We start from the raw sequence: 15382 nt of genomic DNA, 5'->3' as shown, positions 1-15382 counted from the left end.
GCAGGCCCTGCAATCAAGATGGCAAGTCAGCGAGGTCTGTGCTTAGGATGTTGGTTCTTGAATTTGCTTTATACTGTGGACGTTGGCATTTCCACTGCAAGGCTTTGACACTTCATAATAAGTTATTTTTTTTTCTCAGAAACACATTATTTTATCCAGTTTCCTAAGAAAGATGAAAATTAATGTTGAGTCTCCAATGCTTCAGTACATCACTCAAAACACAGGGCATATCTCCACAGAAACTTTCCTCCCAGGCAAGTTTTCCCTTCAGCGGAGCATTTCTACATCAAAACTAACAGTGAAGTCACGGTTCCCGCCATTCTCTGGCTCCCTCAACAAACTGTGTCCCAGATATTTTCAATATCCCATAAGAATTAATATGTGTACATCCCCCCTCTCATTTTTCAAAATTTATTATTTATTTTTACCTTGACAAACTCTTACTCTCTATGAGCTTTTCCTAATATGGAAACTTAAAAATCATACAAATTTAAATATCCTACAGATGACATGAACTCTCTATTTCCACCAACCCTGGCTGCTGGACCAGTTGGATCACACACGCTTTGTTGCTACAAGCCACAGAAGACAGTGACCTTGTTACTCCAGAAAATCTCACTTTCATTCCAAGTCTACCCAGTTACCAATATTCTTTCACATCTATGGCCTTTCTTCAAAAATGTGGCTAAAAGTACAATAAAAGAGAGGCTGAAAATGACTGTTTTCTGCTTGCTCTCCTGGACTAAAATCTTCCGCTACCATTTCTTCTAAACCATAAGGAACCACTGTATGTGGAAAATAATCAGTTTAAGAAAAAAGTACCTTGACACTATTATTTCCAGAATGACTAGATGTACAGAAGGAGAAATTAACCTCTGCTGAGAAAATTGCAAAATAATTTCTAACTCTATTTGTTATAATTTGACAATTCTATCTTAAGAGTCTAGGAAATGTACCATTGTGAGATGTCTCAAAGCCATTATCCTAATTGAAATCTATTTAAATGGAATAGTTAGTTCCTTTTCAAGTCAAATTAAAGCACATACAGACCAGAGATCCTTCCTATTAAGTCAAGGGATGGTGTGCCTATAAAGTAAATGTCATCAAAGCAGTAAAGATTTTAGCCTCAAAATACCTTAACCGTTCATCTCAGTATATGGCAACGCTGATCTAGAGACCTTCAAATGCTGACATACATACACAATGGAGTATTGAACAATGCTCCTTTTAAAAAAAATCGAAGTCAGTTAAAGCAGACACGTTCTATTCAGCTGGCTGGTTTTCACTTCCAAGTTTTTGTTCTCACCATGTTTTAGTGTTTTCTTTTAAATATACTGAATCTTTCACTTGTGTGTTCTCATAGAAAAGAAAGTGAAATAGATAATCCCAAACAACTAATTTCCTCTACCTGTTTTGGTAGCTTTCTATTAAAGGGTCTGTGTTGGAGGAATGTAAACCGACCGGAGTGGAATGAGGACTCCACATGCACAATGGGGAGCAATGGGGAGCCAGCTGAAGGCTTACAGACTGGCAAGAAATAATCTATCCTCAGATAACTAACGGGCAATGCCTGTATTTAAAATCCACAGTGCTGGCTCTTCATTAATTTTAGATGAATTTCACGGTAGGTTTTTTGTAATTACCAACAGCTTGCATTACTAGCTCATGAGGTGACTCCATCAATTAAAAGATCTGGTTTCCTGTGCAGAGCCTCCTGGATCCCACACCCACCTTCACAGGAAGGTGTGTGCTGCCAAGGGGCTAATGAATCCTCAGAAGCAGCAAGAGAAGGAGACTTTCCTCTAAAACCTTTCAGGGCCAGATCCCTGACCCCCGAGAGCACTGGAGGAAGAAGGTTACACTACCAAAGGTAGAAGATCAGCCTTGACTGTAATTTAAATTTCTGCTAACAGGGTTCTGTTGCAATAACATGTATTTGTCACCAGTACTGTCTTATATATTGGCCTGTCCCTGGAAGAATGAACTTTCTGAAAGCAATAACTTCTGTTCTTTCTGCCTCTGGCAAAATTAAAATAAGAGATATAAAACAGAGTCACACCTTTATGAGCAGAGCTCACCATCATGGGACACACATGAGGTCCACAAGGAAAGGAGGGAGCCGGTGATAGCAGTGGCAGATGTGTGTTCCAGACCAGGAGGAGGCTACAAGACTTCTGGGCTGACAGGGGTGAGCTGAGATCCCCTACCATTCCAGGGAGGGGCAGGACCCACGGTCCAGTCACAGGGCTGGGAGGACCAGCCTCTGGCCCTCTGTCTACCTCATGGCCCCCTTTCTGGCTATAGACAAGAACTGCCAGACCTAAGAGAAAAGCCAATGACGGAGAACAGATTAACTTAGAATTAATAAAATAAAAAGGGGGTGGGGAGAGGAGGAGGAAGAGGAAGAAGAGAAGGTAGTATAAAAAAGATAAACTCAAGAAAAATGAAAAGAGAGGTCCTGTGAGAACTTGAGGGGGGAGGTGCATGAACTTGACGGGGGGAGTGCAATTAGGGCATTGATCAAAAGAAGCTGGCTTAGAAAACCAGGGAGAAAATATCCAGGCGCAGGATACCTGGCTTGCGGGTCAAGGTCATCCAACGCTCTCCCACAAAGGCTACCTTAAGGATTGGAGGAGGGAGAGAGGCCAGCAGTGAGGAGAGAACCTTGAGGATCCAGGGATAGGCTGGTGTGACTAGTGAGAAGCCAGGCTTGCATGCGTGGACTCCCTGTGCTTTAGGTTCTTCCCCTGCTGTTAACTGGTCCCTCCATTCTAAAAAGCTGGCTTTAGAACTTTTTAGAAGAGAAGTACAAGAGACTCTAGAGCTAGAGTTCTTTCTTAACCTTTCTCCTTCAAGGACCTTTTGAAAGCCTGATGAATATCAAAGACTCCACAGCCACCAACAAATACACATACACAATACCCACAATATTTCACATTCAATTTGCAAGAAGACACTGCTTTTTTTCCCCTTCCTCTTCCCTGAGATCAGAAACCCTGAACTTAGAACATTGTTTTGAGTAAGAAGGGTAGAGTTTTCATCTACGCCCCTCTGTAAGGTAGATGCATGGTCTTTTGGGAGTCTGGGCAGGTCAGACGAGAGAGAGCAGGGTGAAGTCCCGCTCCAGGAAGATGACAATTGTCTAGTGCCTCCCAAAGCTTCACTGGTATTTTTACTCCCGGTACCAAGATCTTAATAGAAAAATAGCTAGTCACTTTCTAGATACTCCGCAAAAAAACAAAAAACTGAAAAACATTAAAATTCCCAAACATACTTATGTGCTTAAGTTAAAAAAGAAAGAAAAAGAAAAATTGGCACAATTAACCATTTATAATTAAGGATTTATAATGTGTAGTGCTACTGAGATTCTTCAAAGACTTTCCTTAAAAGGAATAGCAAGGTGGGTAAGGACTTCATTTAAGAGATTCACAGAACACTGACTCACAGCAAGAGTCTGAACCTGCCCAGTGACAGTCCCCAAGCACAGCTGCTGTCTTCTGAGCAGAGTCACCTGCTGAATGCTCAAGGGATCTCTGGATAACCGGCCCATATTAACTCAATGTGGGCACAACCTATTTGATCAGCCTTTTCTCAAGCCTCAAAGAATCTGGCTTGAAAATCACAGCAGCTGCACAAGGGCTTCCGAAGCCAGTTTCCAGGCTTCCTGCTTGTCCAGCAAGGCCTCTCCCATCCTGAGCAACAGCATCATACCACTGAGAGACAGTAATGCGCATCCCTCAATGACAGGCAAGACACATGAAATGACAGGGCTGAACCAGGTACCACTGCAAAAACTGCTCATTTCTACTTTAAATCCCAATTTGGGCACCTGTACAAATAAACTCCTAAAATAGAAAAATGTGGCCAAAAAAAAAAAAAAACCTTTTTTCCTTAGCTTCTATATAAAGCTTGCCTCTCACTCAACATCACTGATCAGCAGTTCCCACGGGCTCGGTGCTTTCTCAGCAGTGCTGGGTGACATGCGAGGGTGCCCCTTACAAGAGGAAGCCTGGGAAGAGCAGGAGGCCATTTCTGGGAGGGGAAACTGAAATTAATGGGTCAGCGCTGACAGATAACACAAAATGGCTAAAATTCTTATCAGGCAACAGAGCTAGGTTTTAGAAATAGTCAAACTTGCAATTTCTGGAAGACTTCTAAGCCACGGGTCAAAAAAATGTATTTTAAAAATGTTTTAAATTTTATTTTTTGAGATTAACGCTGTGGCATTATAAATTCATATAGTTGGAAGGACCTCTTGACCATCTGCCCCAGAAAATTCTCGGCCCTGTACTTGCTACTTGGGCTGCCAAAACAACTCTATCACCTAATTCGGAAGCTCAAGAGGGGTTTTTTCCTTCCATAAGGTTTTTGTACCACAAATCAGACTTCATGAAATAAAATTCACTTCAAGCTTTAAGCCTCTGCCAACATGTCTCGATCACAGTCAAGCCTTAGGACAAAAGCAAGGCTGACCAAATGAGTTTGGTCTCTGGCTCGGAGCAAGATCAATAGTCATTCCTGTTGGGATTTCAGCCTTAAAAAAAAATTAATGTTCCTGCTTTACTATTAACCTACCCCATCAGGATCAAATACCTCTCATCATATCCCCACAGACATTAGCCTACCCAGGGAAATTAAAACAAAAGCAACCCCTTTCCCATGGGTTTTCTAGTACTCTGACTGATTTTCCACTTCACTCTTGCCTCTGAACTTGGCCAGGGAGCACAGCTCAACCTTGCCTGAGGACAGCTCCCTTCAGATGTCCTAGCACAGGTACTGAGTTTCTGCTCTTAACTCTACAGAGCGGATGGGAACCAAGGAGGGCCCACATGAAATCAGTCACTGCTGTAGGCTAATATTCAAGAGGTCATTTCTAACAGGCATCTGGATTTGAGGACACCAAGAAGGCTCCTGTTCCAGCTTCCGTGAGGATCAGCTCCATCTTTTTTTATAAAAGGAAACAGTAACGTAAGGTAAGGGATGCTCAGCCCAGTGATTGTGGCAGCTAAGAACAGGCGCTGTGGAGCCAGCTGTATGAATCTGAGCTCTGTGCTCATTTCTGGGCTGCAGTCACAGGCTCCCCTGCCCTCTGGATGATTCTACCGCATCCACACTGTCAACAGGCTTTTCCCTATTTGTCATCACTAGGTCCAAGCAGCACCACCCCCAACACACACGCACGCACGCACTTCTGTTTACCTGCTCTCAGAGGTAAAATTATCAACAAGTTAGGGTTAGAATTTATTTATCACATGGGCCACTTTTAATAAACTTCCCCTCAAACACCTGCATGGTCCACTACAGCTGCCAACCGGATTCTTTTAAAATCTATTTATTGAAAAAAAACCATTGCCCCCTCACTCAGGCAGGCAGAGTCCTACAGTGACAAAACCTGCCCCCTGCTCTTTGCTTTCCATCAGCCGTCCATGATCAGGGCACAGAGTGACTCTCGTACGGATTTCTTTTGGAGCCAGGTGTACCCATACTACTTTGCTCTATTCCAATCCAACCGACCACCAGATCATACTCACCTGGCTGTCCGTTAAGGTTTCCAGTGCAGGGAGGCATTAGCTGCTCACTCTCAGGCCTGAGTGTGCAGATAGATATCTGACTTCCTCCTTCAGCGGTGTTCCCAACCAGCTTCGGGGCTAATTTCCACTTGTGAGTTCCTGGGCACCACCTCTGCTAAGCCACACAGTTCTCTATGTTATCTGGTTCTATAATTTTCCTGATTATTTTTCTCTTCTGTCCCCTTAATATTCAGCTTAAAGCTTTCTTTACCAGGCTTGCAAGTCTCCCAGAAAACAGATCACTATGGTCTTCAGAAAACATCTCCTCTTTGTTTATCAGAGGCCCTGGTCTAGGGAATCAGTCCTTTTTCCAAAACAAAACAATAAACATCACCTAGGAAATCAGCTAGTAACATCCCATATCAGTTTTCTCAGAATCACAATTGCAAAAGTTTTAGAAGAAATTTAACCATCTCTGCCTCAAGTCCTTCCATTTCCTATTTAGAACTTCGAAGGACCCTGTGTAGATCCCAGTGTCTCCTGTGAGTCCCTCCCACGTGACAGGTGGATCTCATGAGCATGGCAGGCTTCTCCCCTCAACTAGAAGTTGGCCTCAGGAAGAGCTTAAGTTTCCCCATCTGCAGGGTCAGGTGTCAACACCACTGCTGCCTCTGTTCACACCGACACCAGGAAGCCTCTTCCCCACAAAAAATGCAACCAGAATTTCCTCCTACTGCTGCCTAGAGGCCTCTTTAAGGCTATTAACAAACACCTGCTCAACACCCACCAGGGCACAGTACTTTGGTTTGCTAATGGCAGTGAGAGGGATGGGTAAGAAGACAGAGAGACAAATATGAACGGGGCAGAATCCCTACCCTCTAGAAAGAGAGGAAGATTACTACGCCCCTGACTGTGGGCTGCAGAAGGAACACTCCAACCTCGAGGTCTCAAATTGGAGCCCCATGCTATTGATGACATACTCAGTGAGACAGTGATACCTTCTGAGGCTAGGACAGGAAGCTTGGGCAGACTAGAGGGCCTCCCGTGCAACTTGATGGATGAAAGCCTTTCAAGTCTGAGTCAAGGGCACAAAACATGCTTCTTTTGTAAGACAGTGCGAAACCCACCGGACAGTTCCAATGATGGATCCCCAAGGACTTTCCCTCCTCCCCCTTATTTCCCTTCTTGAATTATTCTACTCTAAAAATTAATCAATCCTTCCAAATTTCAAACCAAATTTGAAAGAGCATCCCTCAAGTTTCCCCTTGTTTTCTAATGTGCTTACATTCATTTATTCATTCGTCATCCAACAAATATTTAAGAAGCGTGTGCAATGGGTCAAATACTGTGCTAGGTACTGGGTATATAATAGTGAGCAAAATCCACAAGGCCCCTGCCGTCATGGAGGAAAGAAAAAAGCAGATGTCTACTAACGAACATGTCATAAGAAATAGTGAGAAGTGCTATAAAGGACCAGAGAAAAAGGGAGTGAGGTGAGGGGGCGGAGCCTTCTCTTGAAGAGAGAGCAGGTGGTTCCATTCCTGAAAGGCCTAGCTCCCTTCCAGCTGGGGACAGAAAGGTGCCTGGAAGAAAATAAACCAGGAGGAGAGAGGCCCAGACAGAAGTAGAAGACAGGAGGGGCTGGGTCACACAGCACTTTTCAGAACAGGTTCAGAATGTGGAACTTATCCCAGAAGCATCAAGAAGCCCTCACAGGGTTTTGAGCAAAGACACAACATGATCACATTAGGAATGTTTAAAACCACTCTGATGGCAGTGGGTTAACTGATTAGAAAGGAGACGTAGCTGTGAGGAGAGCAGTGAGGCCGCAGCCGCTATCTTCCAAGCAAAAACACAGTCGTTTGGACTGAGAGTGGTGGTCGTGAAGTTGGAAAGAACCTTCAAGAGATGTTTAAAGATAAAAATCAACACTTGCTGAGGACGAGATGAAGGCCAGCTTGCATTTGCAGTGAAGAGGAATGTCAATTCCCTCTGGCAGGAAACACTGGCTGTGCACACTACGCAGCTCACTGGTATTACATTTCCCCTGGCACTTATTTTTCAAAATTCCTAAAAATTGCTATCCATTTTTGAAACATATTTATCAAGCATCTACTATATCCTGGGAGTAAAGAGGTGACCAAGTCCCTCGGCATGTCTCCCCTGAGCCTCTAAATCCTCCTGGCAGTAAACACAACTCCCAAGGCTGGGTCATCCTCCCTCCTGAAATCTTCACACAAGCCACTAACCAGACTCCTCTCTACCTCTCAGAGACAATCCGCAGTGCAACAAGCCACACGAGCACTTTCCATTCTGCAGGTTCACTCCACATTTCCTAAGATCCTTGGCCCCAGGAGACCTCACGGCATCAAATCTAACCTCTCCAGGTCTTCGGACCACCAAAACCTTGCTCTAACAGGAAGACCATGAACCCCAACAAGCGGTTCTTCCTTCTATGTAATCAAACCGCTTTTCTCTAAAATGTACTGAGTTCTGGAACTACACTTGAATTGTGATTCTTTCATTTGTTGCCAAAATTAGTTTGTGCTGGGTTCTATCCTATCATGGAGACTGATGTTTTCATAAACCCTAGAGCTACACTGTTTAATGTGGCCACATGTGACTACTTAAATGAAAATTAATTAAAATTAAGTACAATTAAAACTTCAGTTTCTCAGTTGCGCTAGACACGTTTCAAGTGTTGGATAGTCACAAGCAGCTAGTGGCTATCAGATTGACAGCACAGATATGGCACATTTCCAACATTACTGAAAGGTCTGTTGGACACACTTTCACAAAGGTGCTACTTCAGGGTTCTCTGCAAGGTTGGTTTGAATTGCCACTAAAAAAAATACAGAAAAGTTTAACATAAAGCTTAACTTTATGTTAAATGTTTAACATAAAGAGTTTAACATAAAGTTTAACTTTCAACATATTAACTCTATCTTGTCTGATTTTATAAGTGAATGCTATAATTTGAATTTAGATTAATATATGCCACTAAAATACTGCTTTTTAGTCAGTTTCATAATTTAAGCTTTGTGTAAATTTCATTTGTCAGGAATGTTTGAAAATAATCTTGCGATTCCTTGTGGGGAAGAAAGGGACCATGATTTTACAAGTCATTGTGGACAGAGACTGACTTATTTTTTTTACATATACCCTACACAATGCTTCATATGGTCAATATTTAGTAAATACATAGACTAACTGAAAGCACTCAAACTTTTTATGCCTATTTTTCATTAACAAGTCTATAAAGGGCTTGCAAGAAACGTTCACTTCCACTTCTAATTTTAAACTACTAACACAATCCTGTAATATTCAGCATGGGGAATTTTTTTTCGCTAAGACCATAACTATCATGTGACTTTATATTTCAAAGATACATTTATACTGTGACAGAAAATCTACCAACAATGCTTCAAAAGTGAAACTATCTTGAAACAAGATTAGCAAAATGTCTATAATTATTGAAATTGAGTGATCAGCTACAGAAGTGATAGCTTCATTATATCATTCTTTACTTTTGTGAATTTAAAAAATGTTTCCAGAATAAAAGTTTCTTTTTAAAATTATATACAACTTTGATCAGTTCTAACAAATATGCTATAGGATAATTATAAACTTTGATACAGCTGGGTTCATAGTATTTTACTGAACACCCAAGCCAAGCCAAAGAACCAAAGCCAGCAATTCGTTTTGTGATGTCCTCCTTCTGTATGATCTTGAGGCATGGTTGTTTCTCTGGGTGACGAAGCACCACACCAAATTACAACAGAGACTGGATTCAGGCAAGTACTGCACATAGCAGCTCTGAGTCGCCATGTTTGATCACCTAGTAATAAGGCCACTGGCTTCTGCTCCCTCTTCTCAGAAAAAAAAGGCTAAAAATCTACCTCCCATATCTAAACATTAAAGCAGACAACTGCAGGAAGAAACGGACCTGCTTCCAGTCCACCCTTGCTTCAAGATGAGCACTGCACCCACTGCACAGGCTCCTACAGTTAGAGCCAAGACTCCACTGTACAGGTGTCAATGGTTAGTGCATTACAGACTGTCCTTCACCAAAGCTATCTTAGAATGCCTCTAGCAGATACGCATGTTAGATGGCATCTTAGTCTTACCTCTGGCATTATGGTTACTTTACACATGGAATGATGGAAAATGCTGACCATGAACAGAAGCTCATGCACTCTAGGTCAAGTTCCCCGCTGCCTGAGAGTCAGCAAGCCCTTACCCACAGCCGTTCTTGTACGAGCCAGGCACTGCTCTCAGGGCTTTGCAGACACTCATTCATTCAACCCTCACAACCACTTGGAGGTGGAAAACTGAGGCACTGAGAGGTTAAGCAATTCCCAAGGCCCCTCAAGCTGTGTCTGGCTCCTGAGCCCCAGGTCTTCACCGCCACCCTGTGCTGTTCTCCCTGTGACATGCCTGCCTGCCTGCCTGTCCCATCTTCACCCCACTCTTCTCTGCCCCTCCTCGCCACCGCCCTACTTTCCAGATGTTCCCTCTCCTGAAATGCTCTTCCCAACACTCCCAGTTGGTGGCTCCTTCCCTTTATTCTTTCTCAGTGCCCTGTTTTTCTTCTGAGGAAGATTTCACAGTTATCACAATTTAATATATACAATGCATATGTCTGTTGACTTATTTATTGTCTAAACTAGATAATGTGCTATGTGCTGACAAGGACACATCTGTTTTGCTCCTACAGGATTTCCAATGCTAAACACAATGCTTGGCTCCAACAGACGCTCAAATTCTCTTCAGTGAAGGGTTTTTAAATTCTTGATTTCAAGCCCCCAAATAATAAATATAAGCAGCTTTAGGAACTCTGCCTAAAAGACAGCATTAGACGTAAGAGAGAACTTAAAAGTGAGGAAGAGAACTGGCTAGCTTATGTCAGCTTTAAGTAACAAAAGAGAAATAAAACTCATAAAATGCACATTGTGATTCTGAAAGGTTATTTGCAGGAGCAATCCAAGGGATGGATTTAAATCTCAAATCCTAAATAAGCTTATGACTGAAGAGGGCTCCTTCCGCCCCACGCCATTCTCAACTGCTAGGATAAGCCAGAAAGGCACTCAGTTGGTTCCAATCATCTTCATAGGGGAGAGCCCTCAGAACCAACGTCCAGGCAAACCCAACAGACACAGGTTACCTGGTTGTTTCGAAGCCCAGCCACCTTTCCCATCTTATCAACTTTCACACCAAAAGGTTAGATTCTTCTCAAAACAGCCCCACTTATGCTCGCAGTGACCTGGCCTATGGTTTTTGGTCACCAAAGAAAACTTTCTATCCCAGGACCTAAGTCCTCCACAGCTCCCATAGGGGTTATTCTGCAGGTGTAACAAAGGTCTCCCAATACCCAGCAGATATCCTGAACGAGAACTCAGAATTTAAACAGGTGTCAGTACTCAATGAAAGTTTAGCGATTTGTGACCTCGAAGCAGGGGGAATCTTACTTTTTAAACTGGGAAAATTCACAGGGTGCATAGCTTGAGAGCTGTCCAGGACAAAGCAGGGTCCACCTGAAACAACCATAGAACTTATACTGGAGAGCAACATAAGCCTGAGTTCTAGTCTATTTACAAGCCCTTGTCTTTGCTTTGTGATCTTGAACAAGTTACTTAATTTCTCTGAGCCTCAGTTCCCGCATCTTAAAATAAGATTGACAATAGTATCTACTACTTATAGGGTGATCAGAGTTTTAGAAGAAGGAACAGTGGCTGGCACTCAGCAATTCTCCATAAATGATAGTTACTCAAATTCTTACCACCTGTCTACTGTTTTTTGCTTTACAAAGCAATATCACAAACATCCAACTGAGCCTCCGAGAGTCCAGAATGAAAGTAATTTCCTTTCAACCATTTAATTTATCGGATCCTAAGACTCATAAACTTGCATAATCTATAACACTATGTTGCAGACAGTAGAGGGAGGAAACTAAGAAATCAAGTCCTCATTTTGGAACAGAGACCCTCAAGGCCCAGAGCGGTGAACTGATATGCCCAAGAACACACATAGTAACAGGACAAACCCCCAGGATAAACAGAGTAACAGGTGAAACTCCCAGGACTGGAAGCAGGCCTCTTCATGCCAACTCCAGTGCTTTCTCTACCTCACCCAGTGCCAATCAAGGGTTTCCATAACTTCTTGACCTCCTAGCATCCTTCTGATTAGTGGTGTCTCATGGACATTTCACCAAAAGCAATTAAACATTATAAAGTTTGGAAAGGGGCAACACATAATCTCATATATAACCTTGAGGTGCTTTAAAATTCACATGTAAGAGTATTCACATCAGCATAGGTTTCCAATCTTCTCATAACGATATTTATTTTTAACTTGGGATTTAAAGTTGACAAAGACCTTAATGAATACGCAGGACAAAGGGAGCTGTCTATCCATGGCTCGTTAGCTCCTAAAGTTAATGCTTCTCACAGGGACAAGAATCAGCCAAAGGACAGAGCTCCAGGCTAACTGTAAAACCATTTCTCTGCCCCACAGATCATAGATTACTGCCTGGGCTCTGAGTGGCAAATCTTACCAGATGCTCCCCAGAGCCACCTATCAGTTTACCTGTATGCTCTGTCATTCGACAGCATCAACTGCTATTGGGTGCTCCCTATGTGCCAGACACATGAGTGACTTCACATAATCTTCACAACTACCTATGAGGAATGTACTACCATAGTTCATCTAAGACCCCACTAATTCTAGGATACACCATTATTTTATGTATAAAAAAAGAAAGTCACTGCCAACTACACCGTGAGACCCCATAGATTATAAGACACTTTTTTCCCCAGAAATGTTGACACAAATTGTATTGTCATAGCATTGCTGAAATGTGAACACTGTCCCATTTTACAAATAATTTGCCCATGGTCACAGTGTCGGTAAATGGAAGCAGTAGAGTACAGAATCTAGTCACCTTTTCACAGCAGTAAACTCAGATTTCCTGATGGCCATGTGAATTACCCAAAAATGTACCAGGCAAAGAGGCAGGACATGGGGTGCTAACTCTTGCTCCACCATGAACATACTAATTGTAGCAATCCTCTGAACATCTCATATGTCCAAGGAAGGCACTATGCCAGACTATCTCGAATAAACTGCTGTTTCTCTCCTGGGAAAAGCAATGTGGTACAATGGGAAAAGCACGTTTTAGAATCAGGAAGACCTAGACTGAAATTCTTGCTCCACCATTTAACCAGTTTAACATCCTGGGCAAGTTTCTAAATTGCTCTGAGCCTCAGTTTTCTCTTCTGTATAATGAGGCTACCACTATCCAGCTCCCTTAGAGAAGGGTTCCTCAACACTCCCTCTTAAATATACGGGGAGAAAGTAGTACATGGCAGAGTTGGACTTGAACAAATACTCTTTTCTAAACTAGCTGCCTTCTGCTTCTGCTTTGGGACAGAATCAAAGAACAAACATTCCCTGTGACCTCAACAATTCCCAAGGGGGACCCTCAAGAGAGAATAAAGATCAGACAGAAGAAAGTAGACCCAGAGGGACACCCAGGCAAAGAAAATGAACTGGAAGCTCAGGACAGGAACACTATTTGTTTAATGAACTTCCAAACTTTTGACTAAATGAATTGATAGGGGGAAAGGAAAAAAAAAAAAGAGCAAGAAGTTAACACCATGAAAAGATACTAATCAATACATATGAGGATGAAGATAATTGTATACTAAACCTGACAGAGAAAACCAGTCTTTGAAAATTGTTTGATACCAAAAGTGATCTTTAGCAGGAAGAATTTCCCCGTTGCGCTATTTTGTTCTCATGTTAAGTAATAGTCTATGCATGTTTCCTTTTTCTTTCCTCAAGAGCTTTAGCAAATCCTCAAACGAGAGCTTTTGACTTGGAGGGAAGGCGAATCACATGACATGTAGAAACAAACTCCTGACCGGTTTTTTTCCTCCATCGTACCCATAATGCCTCATAGTTTCTGGCACACACCTGACTGTCAATAAAAATTAGTTGAACACTTTTGGCTACAAGCAATTTCTTTCTGAACAAAAATTCTAAAACATTCTATATATGTATTCTACCGAAAAGCCTAATCTTTCCTGTTTCTTCTCCGGAAGCATTCTAAAGCATAATCTCTAATAAACAAACAATATGCTTGGGGTATGCTATGTCTCCAATTCTCTTACACAATGATCTTCTACTTGCTCTTCAAAGCTCAACGCCCAGTACATTCAGCCCAACCAAACTCTTGCACTTTCCCTCCCCATCGTCCGCCCCAGCCCCTAGGTTGTCAGTTGCCTCAATTATACCACCATCTATCTTCTGATCTGAATCAGTTTGCTAATCTCCTTCTCAGGCACAGCACCGGTACTTGGAGATAAATGGGCAGGCAAGTTGAGTTCATCCAGAGCCCTCCACACCCATGTCTAGGTTTAACTGACATTCCCAGAGAGGCCCATGCAAAAGAAACTATATGGCAAAAATCCCACTCTGTCCCCATTGTCTCAGGAGGCTTGTTTGCCATAAGTTTAGATCAACTATCAACTTTTGAAAGAATCTGAATGAATACTGCAATACTTTCATGGCTAGGTAAGAGCTAGGGAAATGGCAGTTTCACTCTTCCAATACCTTCAATGTCTCAGCCAGTTCTGAACCCCCAAACCTAGACTCCTCAAACACTCCCTATCCCAGAGCTTAAGGATCATTTGCCTCTCCATTTTCCCTTACTGGTTTCCATATAAACATCACTCATTATTTCCTTTGCAGCTTACAACTGGCTCCTGAAAGGACTCCTTTAAGACCTTTGATGAGAATCATCAAAACATACAAATGACTAGTTCCCTTCAATTCTTGTGCAGAGCAGCCATGGTGTCAAGACTTGGGACTTCAAACATGAATTTGGCACCAACCCTGCCTTCAAGGAGTCCACGCATTTTCTTCAACTATAAAACAGTATGTCCTTCCTGAGCAATGTCTACAAAACGGAGTGACAAAGAACTTCACAGTCTTGGAAAAAGAGCGAGGGTGGAAACAGACTTTGCCTTTACATCTGATGCCCTGTAACCATAACAACCAATGAAATAACCATCAACCCACTGAGGGGCTAAGTTTTCCAAAAACCTTTTTCAAAAGGGGAAGGCGCCCCTGCACCAACTCCCGCGCCAGCGGTGCGTTCTGGGCAGCGTGCGTGGTGCAACTGAAGTCTGCTGTTCATTCCTTCCCCCGGTCTCACCTTTTTCCTTCGTGCGCTCACCAGAAGCCACAGCCTTCACCGTCACACCTGCGACCAGAGCAGGGCACCTGGCTTTAGGCCTCAGCCCAATGTCACTTGTTAACCTTCCGATCCCCGGCTATCCGCACGCCGCCACCTCATGCCTAAGGCATGCGAACCACCCCACGGCCACCCGCAATTTCCAAGAGTTGGATAAAAACAACCCCAGGCGCACACAGCCTGACAGATCCGCGTAAAAGTAACTGCGGCTCTCGACTTGCCAGCATTTCGGGACATGGGCAAAGGGGACGGCAGGAACCCGGGACCCCATTCATAAAATTACAAGCTGTTTTCCTACTTGGCGTGCGGACGCTTTTCCCCGGCGGCGGCCGAGCCCCGAGGCCGGAGCCAGGTGCCGGCGGCTGCAGGCTAGAGGGACGGGCCGGCGGGCACCTCTGGCCGGGGTCAAGCCCCAACCGCCCCACATGGGCCCCAAAGAGAAGGGTTCGCCCCGGGGCGTCGCGGGTGGGCGACCCCATCAACACCTCGGCCGTGACAGCAGGGTGGGGTCCCGGGGAGACCGCCCCCCTGTGCCCTGCCGCGCCAACGGCCACCGGCCCCGGGGCGTACCCTGGACCCTGCGGGGTCCGCTCGCCCCCAGCCCGGGCCTTCTCCG

General features: G+C 43.6%; 1 protein-coding gene across 3 annotated transcripts in view; it reads right to left on the bottom strand.

Moving 5' to 3' along the window:
* The window catches only part of TEX2 (testis expressed 2), an 86039-nt gene extending 71255 nt beyond the window's left edge, over positions 1-14784 (bottom strand). For 2 of the 3 annotated variants that reach the window (XM_015589747.2, XM_015589749.2), the window contains exon 1: positions 14728-14783. The gene's annotated coding sequence lies outside the window, so the exon portion shown is untranslated. Of the gene's footprint in view, positions 1-14727 lie in introns of all 3 variants that reach the window. The other variant, XM_015589748.2, reaches the window with a different exon arrangement.
* Positions 14785-15382: the final 598 nt, after the last annotated feature.

Source organism: Pteropus alecto, unplaced genomic scaffold (assembly GCF_000325575.1).
Source record: "Pteropus alecto unplaced genomic scaffold, ASM32557v1 scaffold134, whole genome shotgun sequence".
NCBI lineage: Eukaryota > Metazoa > Chordata > Mammalia > Chiroptera > Pteropodidae > Pteropus > Pteropus alecto.
Note: the sequence above shows the minus strand (reverse complement) of the source record. Positions and strands in the feature narration are given on the sequence as shown.